The sequence below is a fragment of the Protopterus annectens genome, chromosome 8.part1 (genome assembly GCF_019279795.1).
Source record: "Protopterus annectens isolate FY-2018-M chromosome 8.part1, PAN1.0, whole genome shotgun sequence".
NCBI classification, from domain to species: domain Eukaryota; kingdom Metazoa; phylum Chordata; order Ceratodontiformes; family Protopteridae; genus Protopterus; species Protopterus annectens.
Window position 1 is genome coordinate 233,182,849 of NC_056742.1, and position 24,825 is coordinate 233,207,673.

A 24,825-nucleotide genomic window follows, 5' to 3' on the forward strand; every position below is an offset into this window, starting at 1 on the left:
GTTCTTGTAAGGTGAACATTGTGACATATAATAGGTCTTCCATATAAGAAATTTGCAAAACCCATCCTACAATGAGTCTTGTTATTACACAATCACAGCTGTCATCACACAGGATACTAATTACAAACCCACACACGACAATGCTGACATTCAAACTCCTACCTAGTTATGTATTGCTACTACAGTGTATTGCATTTATCTCACATGCCACAGAGTTTATAGGGCTATTTTCCCCAAAGGTGTATGTCAAGGTGAATGACATCAGCACGCTTGCCAAAGTAGGGCAATGGAAAGTGTATTGACTGTGAATGGCCTCAAAAGCATCGATCCCTACACAGACAAACAAACACACACACAGGGTTTCACAGTTGCCTTGTCTGGGATTTGAACTCCTACCTAGCTAGTACATCACACTACAGCATTACGCAGTTATAGCACACACCACAGAGGTTATAGGGCTACTCTTTCCCCAAAGGTGTATTTCAACATGAATGACATCAGCAGGCTTGCCAAAGTAAGGCAATGGAAAGTGTAGTGAATGTGAATGGCCTCAAAAGCATTGATCTCTAGCAGACAAAGAAACACACACACACACACACACACACACACACACACACACATATACACATAGTTTCATACTTGCCATGTCTAGGATTAGAACTCCTACCTAACTAGTACATCACACTACAGCATTACACAGTTATAGCACGTGCCACTGAGCTAAAAGGGTACTCCTACCCCAAAGGTGTATTTCAAGGTGAATGACATCAGCAGGCTTGCCAAAGTAGGGCAATGGAAAGTGTAGTGACTGTGAATGGCCTCAAAAGCATTGATCCCTACACAGACAAACATGCACAGACAAGCACACACACACACACACACACACACACACACACACACACACACACACACACACACACACACACACACACAAAGTTTCACAGTTGCTATGTCTGGGGCTAAACTCCTACTTAACTAGTATATAACAGTACAACATTATACTGTTATAGCATGTGCCACAAAGCTTATAGGGCTACTCCTTCCCCAAAGGTGTATTTCAATGTGAATGATATAAGCAGGCTTGTCAAAGTAGGGCAATGGAAAGTGTAGTGACTGTGAATGGTCTCAAAAGTATTGATCCCTATACAGGCAAACAAACACACACAGAGTTTCACAGTTGCCATGTCAAGGATTGAACTCCTTCTTAACTAGTACATCACACTACAGCATTACATAGTTACAGCACACACCATGCAGCTTATAGGACTATTTACTACTCAGAGGTGATCTCTGCCTAACATACAAAGCTATATCAAACCCACAGCTGTTGGACATGCTCCACTTAAAGAAATCCCAATCCCTCCGAGCTACATGCTCTAGTGACCTAAACCTTGTCACCACAATAAACAGAACATGCCGGAGGGATAGATTCCTGTCCCAGAGACTTCTAATACTCTGGAATAAACTACCTATCTATATCAAACAAAGCTCCTCATTAGCACTCTTCAAGAAAAATCTTGATGATTGGATGGGAAATAGGAAATTCACCCCAGGGATCACCTCTGCGGCTCTGCTTGACAGTGGCACAGGAAAATAATTTTCTTGGGTGGCAAAAGCCAGGGTACCTTTTTGGCTGGGCTTGTATAGGCCGCAGGGCCAATAGGCTAGTACCTACCTATGAACCTATGAACCTATTTCTTCCCCAAAGGTGTATTTCATTGTGAATGACATCAGCAGGCTTGCCAAAGTAGGGCAATGGAAAGTGTAGTGACTCCTACTTAACTAATACATCACACTACAGCATTACGCAGTTATAGCACATACCACAGAGCTTAAAGGGCTACTCCTTCCCCAAAGGTATATTTCAATGTGAATGATATCATCAGGCTTCCTAAAGTAGGGCAATGGAAAATGTAGTGACTGTGAATAGCCTCAAAATCATTGATCCCTATACAGACAAACAAACACACAGAGTTTCACAGTTGCCATGTCTGGGATTAGAACTCCTACCTAACTAGTGCATCACACTGTTATAGCATGTGCAGCAGAGCTTATAAGGCTACTCCTTCCCCAAAGGTATATTTAAATGTGAATTGCATCAGCAGGCTTGCCAAAGTAGGGCAATGGGGAGTGCAGTGTGTGTGAATGGCCATAAACCATTCATCTGGAAGCACACACACAACACTCAGTCACACATAGGTTTACATTTAACAGAAACATGTATATAACTGCTAGATGAATAATACTTGTGCAGTCATGCTACACAGTTATCACAAGCACCACAGACACTATAGTACTGATGGATACCAGAAGCAAATGTCTACAGTGATTAACATTTGCACATCATGTGGTATTGGCCAATTGGATGTGTACTGGGTGGGACAGGCCTCATGATGGGAAACTCTTTGTCACTGTCTGTCACTCTCTTCCACATATCTAAGTATGTGTAAGTTTGGCCTATTATAGTGTGCTGTTCTTGGATATATGTATGTATTCCTATCTGATGTGTGTGCAAAGCATGACTGGTGTGCAATGTGGAGTGTGTGCACAAACATCTGTGACTGACAGATATGTATAGTCCACTGTTGTTGCCAGACATGGGCTTCATTTCTGAAGTGTGGGAGTACACCCAGTATGACCTTTTGTATTAAATGTGTGAATCCATTCCAGGTAGGTTGTACTTCAGTTCAGGCTTTTTTGTTCTACACCTACAGCTAGCAACCTGTTTCTGCAGGATATCTGTAGATTGGTTGACAATATGAGGTCACAATCTGCAAAGGACAGTGGGATACTGTAACTAATTGTGTCTGTGCTGCTTCTGCTACATGGTTTTGGTGTTAACAGAGATATTCAGACATATGTACTGTTCTACACTGTGATGTTTTATGTTATCAACCATTGACAGGTATACATATTTGCTTGCAGTAATTTCCTGGGGAACACAAGATGAATGAAGCTGTGTCCAGTATTGTGGTCTGCAGCCTACATATTCTTGCACAATCATGCCATTTTGGAGGGGGAGCTGCAGACACTTGCTGATGGGTCTGTGTAGATGGTTCAGCACCTCGGTACTGTGGTGGCTGAGGATCCCATGCTTGTACATCCATTGATGGGACAGTATGGCCGTATCCTGCTGTGGCCATACCTCACAGCTGTACAGATTCACACAGGTTACCCAGAGGCAGGGCTCATATTTCTAGTCATTACCCCTTCACATTGTGGTTTATGAGCAGGTTTGTAGCCACCCATTCCTGTGTTTGCAGGCAGGGATAGTATGTGCACACATCTGAGTTTCAGACTTCACACAATCCATGGCATCCATGTTTCTACCCCACCCTTTGTTATTCTATCCTATTCCAAACATTATGCAAACATTATCTGATAAGTATCCCTATAGTTATCACTTCATCTCAGCAGTATTTAGGGGTTGGTCCACAGTTCATGCAGTAGGACATGGTGGGCATGCTACTGGGATTTCTCAACATGGCCTTGCATTTGTGTTCTGTGGACTGTGTTATGTTGTTATTTGGGAGTCCATGAGATAACATACATTGGCAGTACGGGTGAGACACAGGTCTTTGACAGAAAACTGTAGGGCATTTGGTAGTGATGCAGGCCATCTGTAGCATGTCTGTGCATTGTGTCACTCCTACAGTCCCAGGCTGTAAGCCACTATATTCCCCTGGGGTGACAGGGTAGGTGTGTAAGGTGTGAATGTCAATAGTTTCTGTCCTTACTGATCCATTGGTGTGGATGCTGGCAAGGTACTGCTTACAGCTAAGGACACACCTGCATGGAGCACCTCTTTATCATACTGCATTCTGTGGCTATTCCCATACAGAGGTGGGGGTCATATTGTACTCATTCCCAACAGCAGGGATAAGACCTGTGAGGTACCTGTGGCTGATGGTGGGGCGAGCTGGGTGCATGTGTGCTATGGAAGCTACTTGGAGCTGACTCACAGATATATGTGGGGTATTCCACTTATGCTGGTTTGTACAGGGACATCAGCAGTTTCTCAGTACTTCATACCTGTGCCTTTTGGGGTCTGCCAGTGTTTGGCCAGCCAACATCAGTATTCCATACTACACAACCAACTAATGTGCTACTAAGCTGTATGTACAATTCCAAGGGTGTGTCCATTTGACAGTAACATTTTATACGCACTCTGTCTAGGGTACTTCCACTTGTGTACTGTTTGTATGTCTGGGCCCACAGTCATGACATGTCCATCTTTTAGATGGTGACAGATATTACATCTGAACAATTAGTATGGATTACTGCTGGATTGTGTCTTGCTGGGATGCATTGTGTTTGGCACTGCAGTTGTGATAACTTGGCCCTGTCATCAACAGTACTGGCCATTGGCCACCAGGACACAACACTCCATGCCTACATGCTGACCACTTTCACACAATATACAACACAGAACAACCTAACACACCGACTCCTGTATATTGTACACGTGCCACAATCTATCCTGCTACTTTGGCCAGCTCAGGTAATCTGTGTTCCACTGTTATTATACATGCACATACATGTTACTACATTTCTATATAGGATTGTGGGGGGGGGGCACACCTGACAACTGTAAACATTTGCTATGACAGTACTGGCATTTCAGGTACTCCATTTCATTCTGTATTCTGACCTATCATGCAGACATATCAGGCATATCAATGTACTACAGTTCTCAGGTTTTATTGACCTACATTTCAGTCTCAGACTTCTTACACTTCAGAACAAACATCCCACTGCCTGACTTGTTGTAGTCTGTCTGTGTAGGTCTAGAGGGGGGCTGTTCTCCATAGCCATCAATCTGAGGCCTTAGCACAGCCTTTCTTTGTGTTTATCTACACCTGTCCTGCTTGCTGAGACTGTTGTTGGGGATGTGAGCCTCACTGACATGCATGTGTGTGTCCTATGGACATACATTTGGCCCACCACATGTTCTGCAGTTTTTTCACCTTGTCTAGTACTGCCTACTATGTTGACACTAGTGTTTGTTAAGGATTTCGTGCTGCCGATATAGGTGTCTACTATGCTGGCATCCCATTCAGCCACCTGATTCCCTAACATGCTCACATACATACCATAGATACAGGTAGCAGAACATACTACATTCAGCAATTGATAGTGAGTGTGACTTACCTTGTGGCTGTGCCAGTATTGAGGATGGTGCTGGAGGGCTGACTATGTTGGATGCCCATAGTACACTCCCTATACATGGTTAAGCACAGGTTGTGTCCTGTTTGGCATCCCTTTTACTGTATGTGCGAGTCGGAGTGAGGTGTCATTCCCTGGTTTCCTACCGTGTCAGTGTATGTGCTAGGCGTTGCCTCTTTGCCAAGGCCTGGGCATACTGAGCATGCCTTCTTCTGCCTACTGGGGCAGGCTCAGGTTGTTCCTCTTCTGAGTCACTCTGTGCCTGTGCAGGCCTTGGCAATGGTGGGGGGCTGTGTGGCCCTGCCCCATGCTGTTCCTGCTGCAGCTGTTTCTGCAGGATCATATTGTGTAGCATGGCACATACAATGGCAATTTGGGTACATGTAGCTGGTGAGTACTGCAAGGCTCCACTGGATATTTCCAGGCATCGGAACCATGACTTGAGCATCCCATACACACACTCTATTATGATTCTGGTCTGTGCATGTGCCTCATTATGGAGTTCTTGTTCAGATGTGTGTGCATTTCTGATGGGTGTCATCAGCCACGGCTCCAGTGCATAACCAGCATCCCCCACTAGGTGGCATTATGAGATATCCCCACTGGCAAATCTCTGGTACAGCTGCGTCATAAGCCAGATGTGGGAATCCAGATACCTTCCAGGGCTGCCAGCAAACACATTAATTATAATGCCCTGGGCATCGCACATGACCTGGCATTTGATGGAGGGGAAGCTCTTGCAGTTTATGTAGACCCTACCCTGCACACCAGGTGGTGCTTTGATGTGTATGTGCATGCATTCAATAGCACCCACTACCTCAGGGTATTCTGCTATTTGGTGGAAGAGACGCATATTGCTGGTCAATGCCTCATGGGTGTTGAGGAAATATATGTGCTCACCGGCATGTGCTGACATGGCATCCAGGAACTGGTGGAGTACCCTGGATGCTGATGGCTGTGAGAGCCCCATGATATCCCCAGTTGGCCTTTAGAATGTACCTGTGGCTAGTATTCTTAAGCCTACACATACCTTGGTATCCACTGGGTTGGGTTCCCCTCTGTTGGTTCTGAGTGTGAGGTGTGGCCGGCACAGCTCAACAATTTGCTGTAGGAGGTGCTTGTCCACCCTATAGCTCTTCACTGTCTCCAGCTCATGTAGCCCCTGGTAGGTTACCCTGGGTCTGTACATTCTTCTCCTTCTCCTCACTGTGGGTGGTCATCAGCATTCTCATCCTCACCACCCTCAGCCTCTTCCACATGTTGATTTATGAGAGCAAATGCAGCCCCTATTATTTTGTTACTTTTGTTAGGTAAAATTTCCCTGTTTGTGTACACCGGTGGTGTAGAGTTTGTGGGAAAACCCAGAGGGAAAGGTGCTTGCATAGTTTATACTAGTGGGCTGGGCTGGGCTGCTGCCTGTGTAATTGGCTGGTTCTGATACATTTCACCTGCCAGCTATCCTAGTTTTCCTTGATTATTTTCCTACTGCTGTTTTCCCTTCCCATTGCCTCTCTGTTTAAGCCCCATGGCATGCCATACAAACCCAGTGCTCAGATGTGAATGGAGTTGCTATTTCCTGGTTTAATTTTTTTTGTTGTTGTTTAAAATCCAGTGTGTGGTGCGCACACCCATTTAGACAATGTAAAGAGTGCTAGGCAGCTTCAGGCACACACCCTTCCTTAGCTCTGCTAAGCAAAGGGCAAACCCAAGCCACAGAGCTTCAGTAAGTTTACAGTATGCCTGATACACCCCTCTATGATGTCAGCTAACTCTTAGGCTTGCACCATGGTTTTCCTGCACCTACACGGTTGGGTGCAGGCTAGCCATGAGGCGAAATCTGTGACTTAGTATCATTCCCCTCATTGCCTGCTAATGCATAGTTACAAGTCTGACACTGAGCCTTGTTGTCTTCTGCCTGCCATTGACTATAATGGCAAAATTGTGATTTTGCAGAAAAAGCTTTTTTCAAGGTTTTAGCTTTATTTTCAGGCCAATCCCGTTTGCGTGCTGCTGCCCTATGCTTAAATGGCTGAAATTATTAAAAAAAAAAAAATAAAAGTTATTTTTTGTTATTTTGAAATGGTTTTATATGCCAATGGCCATATATTTGGCCATTGGCATGCCTTCCACATTATATACACCCTTTATTTGGAGCTGTCATGGGTCCATTTTGTAGTTTGAGGAAATGTACTCAGTTACTAACCGAGTACATTTCTGCATGTTACACTAATCCTGCATGGATGGTTTTCACCTGCAAATATGGGAAATTAGCATACATGAGCTGTGTCCGTGCAGGAATAGTGTAGGAGCGCTCGTGCACATCCCGGGAACTTGTTCCTGGATCTCTCGGCAGCCATATTGCCGCCAGCAGCTCTTGCACTATTCCTGCATGTCGTGCAGAGCTTGCTGAATCCCAGGGTATGTGTCTGTGAGATAAACACCTTAACTACTATGCCATCTCCATTAGGATTTCAATGACAGGCAACATAGTTCTTAGTTGTGATAAATACAAAATAGTCTTAAGGGAAAAAATATAAACCTACTAGGCATAAACACCACTTTCGGGGGGACTCATGAATATTATATGTTATAGAAATGGTCAGTTTCAGAGAGTGTACAAAAAGAAAGAGAGAAATAGGGGATGAAACTTAATCCTTCAGTTTATACATCTTTAATTCCATATGCTAAAATAACAGGTCATCATAATCATAATAATGTATAAATTGCAAAACAAGGATAGTAAATCTTTCTTTATATATGCACTAGATTAGCTAACGAGCTGTTATAGGATTCTGTTTAACTGAATAACAGTTTACTGATATAGATCTATTATAAAGCTTTTATTGCCATTTTATTACAACTTTTTAATAAAAAAAAAGTTCTGAAAATCCATAGCAGCTGCCCATTATGTAAGTTTGTAATAATGGAATCTTAGCTCATCAAACCTTAATGACCCCGTTCAACTATTTCTCTACATTAAAGCAATTTTTCCAAATATCTAATATAACCTGTTTATATCTATGCAACATATACATTGGAATGAACAGGCTATGTCTGTGCTGCATATGCATTATACTAAAAAACATAATCGTATGTATTACAATAGCAATGCAACTACATTGATCTAGGACCTCTGTGTAGTATTGCTAAACAGATGTTAAGAGGTGTTCGTATACTAATTATGAATATTGTCACAATTTTCATTTTTCTATAAATATATCAAAAACTAAACAACATAGACAAAATTGCTTAGCTTTGTATAAAAGTTCACAGGTAGACAAACATGCTGTTGCAATTGATTTGTAATTTCAGTAATTATTTATATATTCTAACTTGTTTAGGGAACATTACAGAACATATAACTCATTGGGTTTATTGTAAGTTATAAAATCCATTTTAATTCTTGAAGTCTAATGAATAAAATATTACTGTAATGAGGAGCTGATGAGCATATGTTTATGCTGAACAGTTATTTGTTTGCACTTCTTTAGTATTGCTTGTGGTAATGATATATGATCACTTGAAGTTTATAAGTTAATTTTGTGAAAAAGTTTAGGATGCAACCATCAGAAGGATGAGTAAGACCATCTGGAGCTCCAGCGAAGGCAAAGAATTCAAAACGTAGAAACTTGCCTAAAGGATGATTCACACATTGAAATGGTGAGCACAGTCCATAATTTTTACTGCTGACAGACCTAAAGCAGTATACTGTAATGAAATGTATTATACTGTGGACTTTCCAATTATTTATTTGATTGCATGTGTATGAATGTGTGTATTTTATATGCTGAAGAGTGCGCATTAAAAATAATGCACTTTTTTCAATGGTATGCTCTTTGCTGTTTCTGTGTATGGCTGGATTTTTTATAAATATTTATTTTTTATTAAAGTTTGAATACATGAAGAAAACATATTAACACAACAAATAATAAACAGCAATAACTACTTACAAAATGTCTATATTAAACCGTACAAATTGATAAATGCTATATTAAAACAATCAATTAAAATAGATTATTTAGTTCTCAGGTGGGATTCAATAAAGCCTACAGGTCATTTTTCACCATGTGCATATTGTGTTGTAGACAGTTTTAGACCCAGTAAGTGCTGTGTAGAGGCATGCTAATTACAGGATAAGCAGCTGAACTGCATGCTAATCAGGCAATCCAACATATTGGCACTATTCAACAAGCTATAAAGCATCCATGTAGACTCCATGATGGTTTTTCCCTGCAAATTCCAAAACGTTTGGAATACAGCCACAGAAAGGAGTCTACATGAACAGAATGTTAGGTGCTGCTGCTGCTTTAATTCATTCGTAGGTGGTACAGGCTGAAGCCAGTGCTGCTGCTAATAGGCCACCACGTTTAACTTTTCACAAACTACATGATGTGGAAACTGTAGAGCACTACAGGGTGGACAGGGACACACTAGAACAGCTCTGTGACCTCTGCCGTCCTCAGCTCAGAGCCAGAGCCAGCAGAGGGGAAACCCATCCCAGTTAAACCAAAGGTATGTGTAGCCCTTAGAATCCTAGCTACAGGTACCTTTCAGAGACCAACAGCAGGCATGCTGGAGGTGTCTCAGGCATCAGCATTTAGGGTTCTCCACCAGTTCCTTAATGCTATGCTCCAACATGTCAGTGATCACATATATTTTCCCTGTAGTCCTGAGGAGAGGGAAAGAAATATGCGGGAGTTCTATTGTGAAGCACAGTACCCTGAAATACTGGGTGAAATAGATTGCACACATGTAAAATGAAGGCACCACCTGGGGAACAGGGTAGGCTCTACATAAACAGAAAAGGCTACCACTCTACCAACTGCCAATTTGTGTATAATGGCAAGGGAATAATCTTGAAAGTGTGTGCTGGCAATCCTGGCAGTTACCACGACTCACATATCTGGCACACCTCCCCACCTTCCAACTGTACCAGTTGTTTGCTAGGGGGGATATCCCACAGGGTCATTTACTGGGGGATGCAGATTATGTACTGGAACTGTGGCTGATGACACCCATCAGAAATACACACACACCCAAGGAAGAATGCCATAATGAGGCACATGCTCAAAGTAGAAATAATATAAAGCATATGTTAGGGCTGCTGAAGTCATGGTTCCAGTGCCTAGATATATCTGGCGGAGCCCTGCAGTATAATCAATAGACATGTACAAAAATATTCACAGTATGTGCCATGCTACACAACATAATCCTGAGGAAACAGCTTCAGTAGGATCAGCAAGTGGAAGGGGCCCACATCCCACCACCAATGCCAAGGTCACCACAGCCACAAGCAGATGAGGAGTCAGAAGAGGAACCACCAGCTGCTGTGGTTGTAGGCTGACACAGGCATGCTCAATATGCCCTTGCATTGGCTAAGACACAATGCACAGCATACTCACTCACAACCTAAGGGCCTAAAACCTTCCTCCTACTCACCTACATATAGTAACATTGATGCCAGGCAACTCACACAACCTTTATCTCCCCATGTATTGGCTGTGTATTGCTTGCATCAGACAGAGTTAGCCCTGAACAAAAACTGTGGCAACTGCTGCATTTACTAGGTAAGTCCTGAACCTGGAGTGTATTGTTTAATAATATGAATGTGCGGCATATCCTTGTATTTCATTATTTGATCCTGTAAACAAGTAAAAGGTGGGAGATTTGTACAGAAAGTACCTTAACAAGTGACAGCAGAGACATATTTGACTTACATGTGTCCATTACTAAGAAGTAGGCCTCAGGAATCAAAGATTCACAGAGTAATACCTCTCAAAAGTATTGATGATCACTGCATGTTTTCAGTTTAGCACCATATATCTGTACTGGAAAAATCATTAAAGAGAGAAGTTAAAAGGTAATTATATACATTGCAGTTTCTGACTTCACAACCATCACAAGATCATTCAGTATAAGTTTGGGAAATTTTGATGCTATCAACTGTATAACTTTCCAAGGCCAATATATATCAAAGGCACAATTAACAGTTCAACATCACAAATGCAGATATGCTAAGCACTAAGTTAGCTATGCATCCTGAGCATCAGACAGAAAGCTTATGTATCCCTAAATCCAAGAGATAGAAACCAGGGATATGGCACAGTTATCATCACTTGCACAAGGTGTTGTGTGTGGGGACAGGAAGCATAGGCTGACACAAAAGGTCAGTGAATATGTGTGAGTAAGAAAGAGAAGCAGGTAGACAGTTGGATACACCAACAAATGGCCAGTGAGACAAAATGAGTAAGTGTTGTGTGTGTGTCTGTAGGGGCCATCCAGGTGAAATTGGTGTGATTGTCTGCATAAACACAGTCAAGCACTGTGCTGGCTCAACATCTTGATATGTCAGACAGGTGTGAGCCATGCATGGTAGAGGTGGCAGTTCATTGTTGTCTTCCCCACCCACGAGAACTGGCTCTGGCAGGAGTTGCACTGGCATGTCCATCCCCAAAGTCAGATGCAGTGCTGCTACCTGAATGTGACTGATGTCTGCTGGATGTGCTGCCTTCATGGGAATGACCATGGCCTGCCATGTCTTGGTGTGGACAGCACACTCATTGATGGACCAGTGGAAGTGCTGCCACTCTCAGAGCATGTTCAAGCATGTCCATGCTGGCTGACAGCAGATGATGTGCTTGCCCTACTCCCACATGGATACAGTTCCCCTCCCAGCAGACGTTGCATCACACACTGCTCATTCTAATGTGTCATTCACTCTCACTCCATTGAATCGGCAACATGGTGGAGACAGTCACACATACTAGAGTGTGCCACATCTACAACCCTGTGCATTTGTCAGGAGCATCTACGGGACTTTGCCTGTTCCTCCATGATGGCCCAATAACATATATTGAGCGGCATGGGAAGAGACACCTGCGCCAGGTGTAGGAGGGACAGCAGTACCCCTCCAAGCACCCCTATCAACCATCCTGCATTGCACCTTGCCCACACTTTGGCTACAGACAGACTCAACAGGCACTGAAGCTGCAGTACTCACACTTACCTGATCAATGGCCTTTCCCTCCACCTGTACAATATGTGTGGCCTCACTAGAATGGGTAGGTATAGGCCTATTGGCTGTGTCTGATGGAATTGCATGAGATGGCTGTATGTCAACCTCAGTATCAGATTCAACCTCTGTAGCCCCAACTGTGCCTCAGTTTGGCCAAAATCATCATCAGAATCTGCTGATACACTGACATCATGTGGCAGAGGGCCCACACTCCCACTGTTATGATCACCTGTGATAACAAACAACAAATTACACATGAATACATTAATACATACACTACTATACTTCAAATATACCTAACAATATAACAGTGCTGACACTATTGCACACAGTACAACAAAACACATAACAGACCTGACATCAACAGCACAAGGTGAAATATTTCTTTAAATTGCTCAGTAGTACTGACATAAAAATGTTTGGCTTACCATCTGCAAAACAGATTCTCCTCTGTAATCCAGACAGTCTTGGAAGTAGTTAAGCAGGAGGTAACATCAACACAATCACAATTAACAGCAGCACGGGGGGGGGGTAATACTTTTACCCCTTTATATGTCCATTAAGTATACTTTCAACAAGAACATGGCTGTCAACTCAGACCTAAACTAATAAATGTAGCAAACTTTAATTCCCCCCAAAAATACATGTGACACAGAAGTAGCATATTGATTTCAATTGTTTTATTACACAACAGTATTTAACTGCTGAGATACCAAAACCTACATGGAAGCTCCTCCTGGGATGTGCTTGCTGTCTCTGACAGTGTTGCTCCCACATCCAGAACATGCTTTACTGCACTCTCCAATTAGTTTTTCTGGATCCCTGATATTGGCCAGGAACTCTTCATTGGGTGTTAGTGGTGACTCCCTAGCAGGCCCTCCCTCTGTACACATCTGGTCATAGCCCACTGCAGCTGCTCTTTTCTATGCAGATGTGATCATGTCAGTGGCCTTGTGGTGCACCTGCTCATATGTCCTGTCATAGCAATCCACAGCATTCGGATCAGCAACTATCTGTTGCCAAATTTGCATCCTGTATGCCATATTTCCCCTGACCCTTTTCCAGCAGAAAAGAACCATGCTGCGTAAAGGTATCCACTATAAATTGGTTTTCAGCATCAGTGAAGGGGGGGTCTCTGAGTATTGACACAGCTGGATGGCATACTCCTAGGTGTCCTAAAAGGCAACAGAAGGATAATTCACATAAGTATCACATAAGTACTGAATAACTGATTACAGATAAAACAGAAAAGGTAGCCACTCAGTTTTGCTCCCTGTAGAAACATGCAACAGTCTACAGATGTGAAATACAATCAACAGGCAGGATGCAAAACAAGGAGAGTAACAAGAGCAATATAGCCTTGTTTGTGCCATAACAGTAACTCACCTTTGCCCCCCCAAAAAATATTAGTCTATCCTTGTTTGTGCCATAACAGTAATTCACCTGTGTTCCCCTCAAAAAAGAACAGGGAAATGACACATTTTGCTAACAAACCATCTTTGAAATGCTACAAGTGCTATCAAAGGAACTGTCCCTAAAACATTTCTACATATTTATAAGATAGCATTCCATTTTCATGTGTTGGCAATCATGCATACCTCTGAAATGGCTTGGCAAACATGTCCATGCCATCAGTACACTTCTAACTAATGCATACAGATAAAACGGTAAAAGCCTTTGGGTCAGATTTTTCTTAAATACATTCCAGTATATCCAGTATATAGCTGACCAAATGGAAGCATATCTTCTGAAATTCAGTACTCCTTTGTACAGATATATCCTAAAGAAATAGCATTATCTGCAGTCTTCCCAGCATAAACAAGTCTCCTCACCATCAGTTTGCCTAACTACATGATTGCTTCTTTATATGGTGTAGATTCAGGGTTAGTATGATGAAGATGCAAATGAGGTGTGAACTCATTAGAATTGCTGAATCCATAAAACTTGGATCCATGTAGGAAATGTAAACATAGTGCAGGTATTCCCTCACTGTTTGATTTTAATAAATTGCAACTGTGAATGCATAGTGCCTGGGAGAAGGAAAACACAACAACAGTCCTGGCTCCATATTTCTACTGGGTGTGTCAGGTTAGATCTACTAAGTGTTAGATGTAAGGTTGCAAATGTAAGTAAGTAGCACGCAAGTCACAGGTTGTGTTCCTAAATATCCAACCTGCCCTTCATTTTTTGGCAATGGCGTATGATATTATTTCCACTTGATATCCTCACACATTTTAAGGTCAATGATATAAAATGATTTACACACTGCATGTCTAAGATTACTTCTCAGATAAATGAAGAATGGCCAAAAAACAGAGAAATGTAAGACAGAATTGTATATCTGCAAGCAGTAATCATGACAGGTTGTGTAATCACTAGGTGCACTACATGCAAAACTACTAAATGCACAAATAACACTTGTATGGTTTGATATCACTGTAGATGCTGTTGCAGTTGGTTGTGTGCAGATTGAGTTGAGTTATTTGCTGCAAAGCTGTTTGTGTGGCAAAGAGGGATAAGGCACCCATCCTGTGTTCTGAAAGTGCATTGGAGTGAGATTTTAAATCCAGACCTGTGTACAAATACTTCATGTGTACTAACATTTTCTAGTGTGTATGTCATAGATTGCTTTTCATCATTTCGACTACTTCTCCCTTTTTTCCTTTTTCTTTTTTTTACTTTTTTTTGTGCCACTGTTTGCACAGTGCACCACTTAGCATAAACATAGGAACCAGAGAAAAATGGATGTCAGGTTTGGCTGTTCTTATCTCATATGCTGGTAGTGTGGCATTGCGCAAACAGGACTACTGGCCAGACAGCCAAAAATAGATACTGGATGCATGCAGTTAATACTACTGGGCATTGTGCAAACCCACTAAGCAACATTGCATGGCCATTAACAGCAAGACTTTAAGAATGATTAGTAAAATAGGGAACATCATGTAACTAGTCTTGTGGCAGTAGGTGCAAGTATAGGGCTGGAGTACAGATGGTCCTAGGTTCTAGTACAGAGTGTGCAATCTTTGTTTTACTGTTGTGATATTGCAGTTTATAGCAATGAACTGCAACATAAACAAGTATTTTCTCAACCTTTTTGTGGCAATAGGTGTAAGTGTAGGACTACCATACTCATGGTCCTGTGTTCAAATAGATGATATTCCATACACTTGTACTGTTGTTCCACTTCCCATTATAGTCAGTCTCACTTATGACACTTGACATAGTAGAGCTGATATTAGTTATACATATGAGCGCAGAGACATTAGTATTGTGTCAGTTTTTTATGTATATATCGATGCATTATCACATTTGCTATTACATGTATGACTGTGGGTATATGTGTACTATATTCTTGTAAGTATATTTCTGCTATCTGGACAGCCATGACCTTCACATTTACCTAGCACATATGTGCAACTGCCTGTACATCCAATAACCTTGAAATTACAATTGCAATTATGTAATGCCTCACTGCTTGCCACTGTTGTGCTTTGCTTACCATCTCTCACTGTGTTTGTGCAATGGTAAGTGGAGCACTTAATTTTCAAACAATGTGTACACTCCCAGTAAATGTGATGACTGGAATTGGTGGGAAAGCATCATTCTCTTTGCTCTAGATCTGTGGCAGACATGACAGGCACTTGTGGTGAATGTGTCAGGTTTAGGACACAGAGAAGGGGTGTCCAGCAGCCCAAGATTTTTATTAGACTCCTAGTTAAGAACCACAGGGCTAGGCTTCTGCAGCGGGACTATTCTGGCTCCCAGTATAAGTCTGAAGCTTGGGATAGTTTAGCCCAGGCTATAACCAGTGTCATGAGTATTCCATACACTGGTGACTAACGTAGGCTTCACTACAATGACCTACGGAGGAAGAAGGATACCCTCAACCACTGGATCAGGGAATTTAGGACTGCAGACATCCCACACCTGTGTAAGTATCAGCTAAACAGAGTACTTGTAAGACTTAAAAGCTGAATATAGGAAAGACTGGTATTCATAATGGTATTCTGTTCTGTTTTTTCCACAGCTGCCCATGGTCATGAGGTAAATGTCTAAACCCAAGGGACTAGATTTGTGAGGATAAGGGAAGCATGTGGTATGTATGCATCAGAAGAGTAGTGTTATTGTAGCATTAAGCGTTAAAGATAGCTTTTTTGTTTTTTATAGAGTTGTATCAAATTTAGCATGCATATCTCAACTGTAAAAGCAAGTATGCATGCAGTAGTCTGGAGCACAAACCAAGAATACAATATTACACTTTAGTCAGAGGTCATGGGTTCAAATACCACACTTCCCAACTACACAATACTCTTAATTCTTCATTTATATTTAAATTAAATTCAAACCTATGTATCAGTGGCATAAATGCCCTGTTGTAAACTGCAATCTATATAATTGCAACATGCATATGTGCAATATATGCACAAGTCAAGGCATACTTGCTGCAATCCGTAGTGAAGTGTGCATTTGTTAGAAGGTGGTAGTTTTTAAAGTAAAAGTTATCTGTTAGGAGTTGGTAGTCTTGAAAGTAAAAGTTAAGATAGAGTCAAATCATCATATGAAGGCATTGTATGTCACATATGAAGGTGCTAATCTTATCTCATTTTGTTCCTCTCACCCCTACCCTTATCACTCTTTTTTATTTTAGTTTTATTTTTTTATTTTATTTTTGTATTTATTTTTTCATTTTATTATGTGTCATCAAAATGTGCCTATGTCATCCATCTGCACCACATCACTAAATGCTCTACAGCACAGTGGTGTAGACCTGCCCCACAGGTTCCGACTGCCCCCCTCCACCACTCTGGCACCATTTCTCACTATGTCTTGGAGCCAACCTGGCAGCACCACCTCTGATGCCTGTCCTGTTCCCTCAGGTAGTCCTGTCTTGGAGCATGGTGCAGTGGTACCCTCCAAGAGTAGTGGCAAATGTGGTGATTTTATCACCCATGCTGAATTGCCAGGGATGGTGCATAGGTTTGTGTGTCATACTGTTGATGCATGCCTACACTGGTTGGAGAGGCTACTCTCCCTCATTTTGCAACATACCAGGAGAAGGAGAGGGAGGCATCAAGCACTCCAGTCAGCAGCGAAGTGAGGTGACAGCGATGACAGTAGAGTGAGTGAGGAATCAATTCTGTCACCCAACTTGATGACCATGGGTTCGGGATGTCCCCACCCTCACCCCAATCATGGTGTCCCCAAACCTTTTGTGTCCATCACTCTCCCTGTGTCTTGTCTTATTTGTCTTGTCTGTCTGCAATTGCTTCTTCACCTATCCAACTTACCTTACCCAGACATTCCTACATCCCTTCCCCAACGTTCCTCTCACTTTATAAAAAAATGGGCTCCTGTCCCAAAAAAGAAATTGTCCCATACATAGCTCTCCATTTCACACACATGTCTTCATGACACACCTGAATCCATCCAATTGGCTATAAAACATGATTGTGTTGTGGTCACCCCTCTCTCTGTAAGTGACAGTCCAAATTCAGTTAATATTTTTCACATATGTTCACTTTACACTGTTACAAAAATGGATAGCTATGATTCTGTCCTATCTCCCTCCTGCACATTCCTGCCCTTCTTTCCCTTTGTTCTTCCACTTCCTTGCTTCCCATTTCACCATTGTCCTATCTACCCATTTCATCTCTTTAAGGCATTTTTGCATGAAGGTCCGCATTGAGCACCAATGTGCAGCAACAGGAAACTGCAGCAATGTATTTACATGTATTTATAAGTATTAGATATGGCAGAAATGTATTTAAATGTATTTGGAAGTACTAGATACACTTCTATTCGAACCCAGTACCGTCTGGCCCCAACAAAGAATATATCAATGCATTAACATGTGCTGCCACAGAGCCAGTTAAGCAGGAAATTTATTTCATAGGCTCAATACTAACTGTCAGACTTTATCAATGCAGCTCACATTTGCGCACTGCTCACGTACACTTGGCTTAGATACACCTCTATTTGAATCCAGTACCCTCTGACCCCAACAAAAAATATATCAATGCATTAACATGTGCTGCCACAGAACTAGTTAAGCAGCAAATTTATTTCATAGGCTCAATACTAACTGTCAGACTTTATCTTATAAATATGTACAAATGTTTTTGGGACAGTTACTTTGATAGCACTTTTAGCATTTCAAAGATGGTTTGTTAGCAAAATGTGTCATTTCCCTGTTCTTTTTTGAGGGGAACAAAGGTGAGTTACTGTTATGGCACAAGCAAGGATAGAATAATCTTTGGGGGGGGGCAAAGGTGAGTTACTGTTATGGCGCAAACAAGGATATATTGCTCTTGTTACTCTCCCTGTTTTGCATCCTGCCTGTTGATTGTATTTCACATCTGTAGACTGTTGTATGTTTCTACAGGGGGCAAAACTGAGTGGCTACCTTTTCTGTTTTATCTGTAATCAATTGTTCAGTACTTATGTGATGCTTATGTGTATTATCCTTATGTTGTCTTTTAGGACATCTAGGAGTATGCCACCCAGCTGTGTCAATACTCGGAGACCCCCCCCTTCACCAATGCTGAGAACCAGTTTATAGTGGATACCTTTACACAACATGGTTCTTTTCTGCGGGAAAAGGGGCAGGGGAAATATGGCATGCAGGATGCAAATTTGCCAACAGATAGTTGCTGATCTGAATGCTGTGGGTTGCCATGACAGAACATATGAGCAGGTGCACCACAAGGCCACTGACATGATCACATCTGCATAGAAAAGAGCAGCTGCAGTGGGCTATGACCAGATGTGTACCGAGGAAGGGCCTGCAAGGGAGTCACCACTAACACACAATGAAGAGTTCCTGGCCAATAACAGGGATCCAGAAAAGCTCATTGGAGAGTACAGTAAACATGTCCTGGATGTGGGAACAACACTGTCAGAGACAGCAAGCACATCCCAGGAGGAGCTTCCATGTAGGTTTTGGTATCTCAGCAGTTAAATACTGTTGTGTAATAAAACAATTGAAATCAATATGCTACTTCTGTGTCACATGTATTTTTGGGGGGATTAAAGTTTGCTACATTTATTAGTTTAGGTCTGAGTTGACAGCCATGTTCTTGTTGAAAGTATACTTAATGGACATATAAAGGGGTAAAAGTATTACTCCCCCCCCCGTGCTGCTGTTAATTGTGATTATGCTGATGTTACCTCCGCTTAACTTCTTCCAAGACTGTCTGGATTATAGAGGAGAATCTGTTCTGCAGATGGTAAGCCGAACATTTTTATGTCAGTACTGATGAGCAATTTAAAGAAATATTTTAGCTTGTGCTGTTGATGTCAGGCCTGTTATGTGTATTGCTGTACTGTTGTGTTGTGGTCACCCCTCTCTATGTAAGTGACAGTCCAAATTCAGTTAATATTTTTCACATATGTTCACTTTACACTGTTACAAAAATGGATAGCTATGATTCTGTCCTATCTCCCTCCTGCACATTCCTGCCCTTCTTTCCCTTTGTTCTTCCACTTCCTTGCTTCCCATTTCACCATTGTCCTATCTACCCATTTCATCTCTTTAAGGCATTTTTGCATGAAGGTCCGCATTGAGCACCAATGTGCAGCAACAGGAAACTGCAGCAATGTATTTACATGTATTTATAAGTATTAGATATGGCAGAAATGTATTTAAATGTATTTGGAAGTACTAGATACACTTCTATTCGAACCCAGTACCGTCTGGCCCCAACAAAGAATATATCAATGCATTAACATGTGCTGCCATAGAGCCAGTTAAGCAGGAAATTTATTTCATAGGCTCAGTACTAACTGTCAGACTTTATCAATGCAGCTCGCATTTGCGCACTGCTCACGTACACTTGACTTAGATACACCTCTATTTGAATCCAGTACCCTCTGACGCCAACAAAAAATATATCAATGCATTAACATGTGCTGCCACAGAACCAGTTAAGCAGCAAATTTATTTCATAGGCTCAATACTAACTGTCAGACTTTATCTTATAAATATGTACAAATGTTTTTGGGACAGTTACTTTGATAGCACTTTTAGCATTTCAAAGATGGTTTGTTAGCAAAATGTGTCATTTCCCTGTTCTTTTTTGAGGGGAACAAAGGTGAGTTACTGTTATGGCACAAGCAAGGATAGAATAATCTTTGGGGGGGGGCAAAGGTGAGTTACTGTTATGGCGCAAACAAGGATATATTGCTCTTGTTACTCTCCCTGTTTTGCATCCTGCCTGTTGATTGTATTTCACATCTGTAGACTGTTGTATGTTTCTACAGGGGGCAAAACTGAGTGGCTACCTTTTCTGTTTTATCTGTAATCAATTGTTCAGTACTTATGTGATGCTTATGTGTATTATCCTTATGTTGTCTTTTAGGACACCTAGGAGTATGCCACCCAGCTGTGTCAATACTCGGAGACCCCCCCTTCACCAATGCTGAGAACCAGTTTATAGTGGATACCTTTACACAACATGGTTCTTTTCTGCGGGAAAAGGGGCAGGGGAAATATGGCATGCAGGATGCAAATTTGCCAACAGATAGTTGCTGATCTGAATGCTGTGGGTTGCCATGACAGAACATATGAGCAGGTGCACCACAAGGCCACTGACATGATCACATCTGCATAGAAAAGAGCAGCTGCAGTGGGCTATGACCAGATGTGTACCGAGGAAGGGCCTGCAAGGGAGTCACTACTAACACACAATGAAGAGTTCCTGGCCAATAACAGGGATCCAGAAAAGCTCATTGGAGAGTGCAGTAAAGCATGTCCTGGATGTGGGAACAACACTGTCAGAGACAGCAAGCACATCCCAGGAGGAGCTTCCATGTAGGTTTTGGTATCTCAACAGTTAAATACTGTTGTATAATAAAACAATTGAAATCAATATGCTACTTCTGTGTCACATGTATTTTTGGGGGGATTAAAGTTTGCTACATTTATTAGTTTAGGTCTGAGTTGACAGCCATGTTCTTGTTGAAAGTATACTTAATGGACATATAAAGGGGTAAAAGTATTACTCCCCCCCCCCCGTGCTGCTGTTAATTGTGATTATGCTGATGTTACCTCCGCTTAACTTCTTCCAAGACTGTCTGGATTATAGAGGAGAATCTGTTCTGCAGATGGTAAGCCGAACATTTTTATGTCAGTACTGATGAGCAATTTAAAGAAATATTTTAGCTTGTGCTGTTGATGTCAGGCCTGTTATGTGTATTGCTGTACTGTTGTGTTGTGGTCACCCCTCTCTATGTAAGTGACAGTCCAAATTCAGTTAATATTTGCCACATATGTTCACTTTACACTGTTACAAAAATGGATAGCTATGATTCTGTCCTATCTCCCTCCTGCACATTCCTGCCCTGCTTTCCCTTTGTTCTTCCACCTACTTGCTTCCCATTTCACCATTGTCCTATCTACCCAGTTCATCTCTTTAAGGCATTTTTGTATGAAGGTCCACATTGAGCACCAATGTGCAGCAACAGGAAACTGCAGCAATGTATTTACATATATTTATAAGTATTAGATATGGCAGAAATGTATTTAAATTTATTTAGAAGTACTAGATACACCTCTATTCGAACCCAGTATCCTCTGGCCCCAACAAAGAATATATCAATGCATTAACATGTGCTGCCACAGAGCCAGTTAAGCAGCAAATTTATTTCATAGGCTCAATACTGTCAGACTTTATCAATGCAGTTCGCATTTGCGCACTGCTCATGTATACTTGGCTAACTGTCGTGCAAACCCGCTGCTCACCGCACTATGGAAGTGTATGTATCATGCTGTATTACTGCTGTTTGCTGTCCATTCTCTGTGTATGACATGAAATTCCCTGTGTAAACATTACAAACTGAGGACCCTATTTAACAATATGTCACATGTTGTATTTATTTTATTTATTTTACATTTGTTTACCATGAGTGTCTGTCTGGGCCAGGAGCCCATTTTCAGCAGAGGACCAGGGAGAAAAGCTCCAACTAGATTACAATAATAACCAATTACCATAATAGACATATAGTACATAAACACCTCCACCATAGATTACAGTTTTAACAAAAGACATATAGTAAAAACAGGTTATTTTCTATAGTGTCCCTAACAAAGAAGCCTGTCATATATTCCACTAGAGCGCACATTATATGTTATTTATTTAGCAGAGAAGTGTAAAGAAATTTCGTAAAAGAAATGTTATAGTAGTTAAATATATCACTGTGTAAATTATATACAAAAGAGAAAGTTGACATACACCAAGGTGTTATTTGGAGAATTTGATTATGAGATACATAGATATGATAATTATGAGAAATATTAGTAGATTACCATGCATAAAATAAGAGAAATAGTTGTTTTATGAAATGTGTTAAGAAGAGAAGCCTGGCATTGGAAAGTAAAGGTAAGGTTTAGTTACTGGATATGGAATGGAGTTATAGAAAGTTTGTAATTTCAACCTGGAGCAGATCCACTTTTTAGTTAGATGTTCCTTGAGGAGATGTTTGAACTTAGCAAGATCAGTCGTGTTGAGAATGTCTTGGGGGATCAAGTTCCACATCTTTGATATTTGCCTAGAATATAGGGAATACCTAAAACTATTGTTGAATTTAGCCACTTTTAGTAGTAGTTTGTTGGATTATTTCAATGCCCTCTTTTTACAATACATCCATCTGTTGCCACCCCTCCCCCCAGGCACTGCAACCCTGGTGTCTCAGTATTGTTCCCTCACATATATCAACCACAGTACAAAATGTAATATCAAATGTTGTGTGCTATGCAGTACACATCAATCTGGCAACATGCAGAACTACAACTATTGACCCATATGTCTAAAAAGATTTATCTGCAGGGAGGAATCAGCATGGCCAACATCCACAGGGACATAGGTGACCTTCAACACACTTGATCCTACCCATGTTGTTTTTGTCAAGGGTAGATCTTACTCATTGAACCCTGTGGACTTATTGGATACTGACCCACAGACTTGGATGAGGGATAACAGCACATACCACCTATGTAGACTTATCCAAGGCCTTTGACACTATACCCCCTTCATGGGCCATAATGAAGATCTCCTGTGTGGGAATTAAGCCATACAGTAGTACGTGGTTAGGCAACTGGCTCACTGATGTAACACACTCTCAAAGTTGGGGACTGCACCTCTACCAGTAGCCAATTACCATTAGAATACCACAAGGATCTGTGCTGGGCACTCAGCTGTTTGCAAAATACATCCCACAAGTGCAGGCAATGGTAGATAGCTTGTGGTTTACCAAGTCTGCAGATGACTGGTAACCAGATGCACTAATAGAGTCCCCCAGTGATAGTAACATATTACAGAAGGGCCTGCCATGCATAAGTGATTGGTGCCAAACTCACGGAACTGAACTTTGCAGCATACAGTGGCTCATTGTCCCCTTTGGCAATGAAGTATCCCTGCCAATTTTGATATACATAGCACCTCTCTAAGCTCAAACACAGTGTTGTGAGACTTGAAAACACATGTTGAAAGAAATCTATGCTTTCATCACTATGTGCCCATACTGGTGAAACACACATTCTATATTGCACACCTCATACATATGGATATCACATCCAAGACCAGGGAGGTCATAGCTCTGTTGTACTCCACCCTTATCAGACCACTAATTGAGTACAATGCTCCCTAGTGTCTGTACCTCACCAGAGACCTAGAGCAATTGGAAACAACACAGGGTTATGCCTGAGAGACTCCAGAGCCTCTAAAGATGATATACATGGAAAGACTGTAAGACCTGTCATTGTACTCAGTAGCATGCAGGCTGCTGGGAAGTGATCTATGCCTGCCATACAAAGCAATCTCAGACTCTGCCCTACTGGAAATTCTGGGCATCTGCAAATCAAATGGGACAAGAATAACTTGGCCCAGGGTTCTCAATCTAGCTTGTGACATAAACAGAACATGCTGGAGAGACAGATATATCCCCAATGACTCAACACTTCTCTGTAATAGGCTCCCACTGCATGTGAATCAGTACTCCTCAATGATCCTGTTCAAGCACAACCTTGACTACTGGTTGGGTGATTGTAAAGTTACCTCTGGGGTGGCACGTATGTCTGTCATGATAGGGCCAGTTGGTGCTGCTCACAAAAATCACTCTGCTAACAATGACCATCCAACTATGCTCAATCAGGGTACCTGTGTTTTTACACAGCTAGGCTTCTAAATACAATAGGGTAATTAGGCTAGTAGCCTCCTATGAACATATGAAACTATGAGCTTAAGCAGTTCTCCCAAAATTTTGTCTCACACATGGCCTGCTGATGTCATCTATTATAGGTTCACCTGCCATCTTCTAAAAGTCAGTCTTGTGCTGTGTCGCTCGTGTAATGTACTTTGTTCTATAGTCTGTGTACTTAGATAGATAGGGGTTCTGTTCTCACTACAGTTGTGTGAGTGTGTGTGTGTGTGTGTGTGTGTGTGTGTGTGTGTGTGTGTGTGTGTGTGTGTGTGTGTGTGTGTGTGTGTGTGTGTGTGCATGCGTGTGCATGTGCACGTGCGCGCGTGTGTGTGTGTGTGTGTGTGTGTGTGTGTGTGTGTGTGTGTGTGTGTGTGTGTGTATGTGTGTGAGTGACAGCTGTTGCTTGACATTGCAGAGAGCATTTTACACCTGCATATGGGACAGTGTTA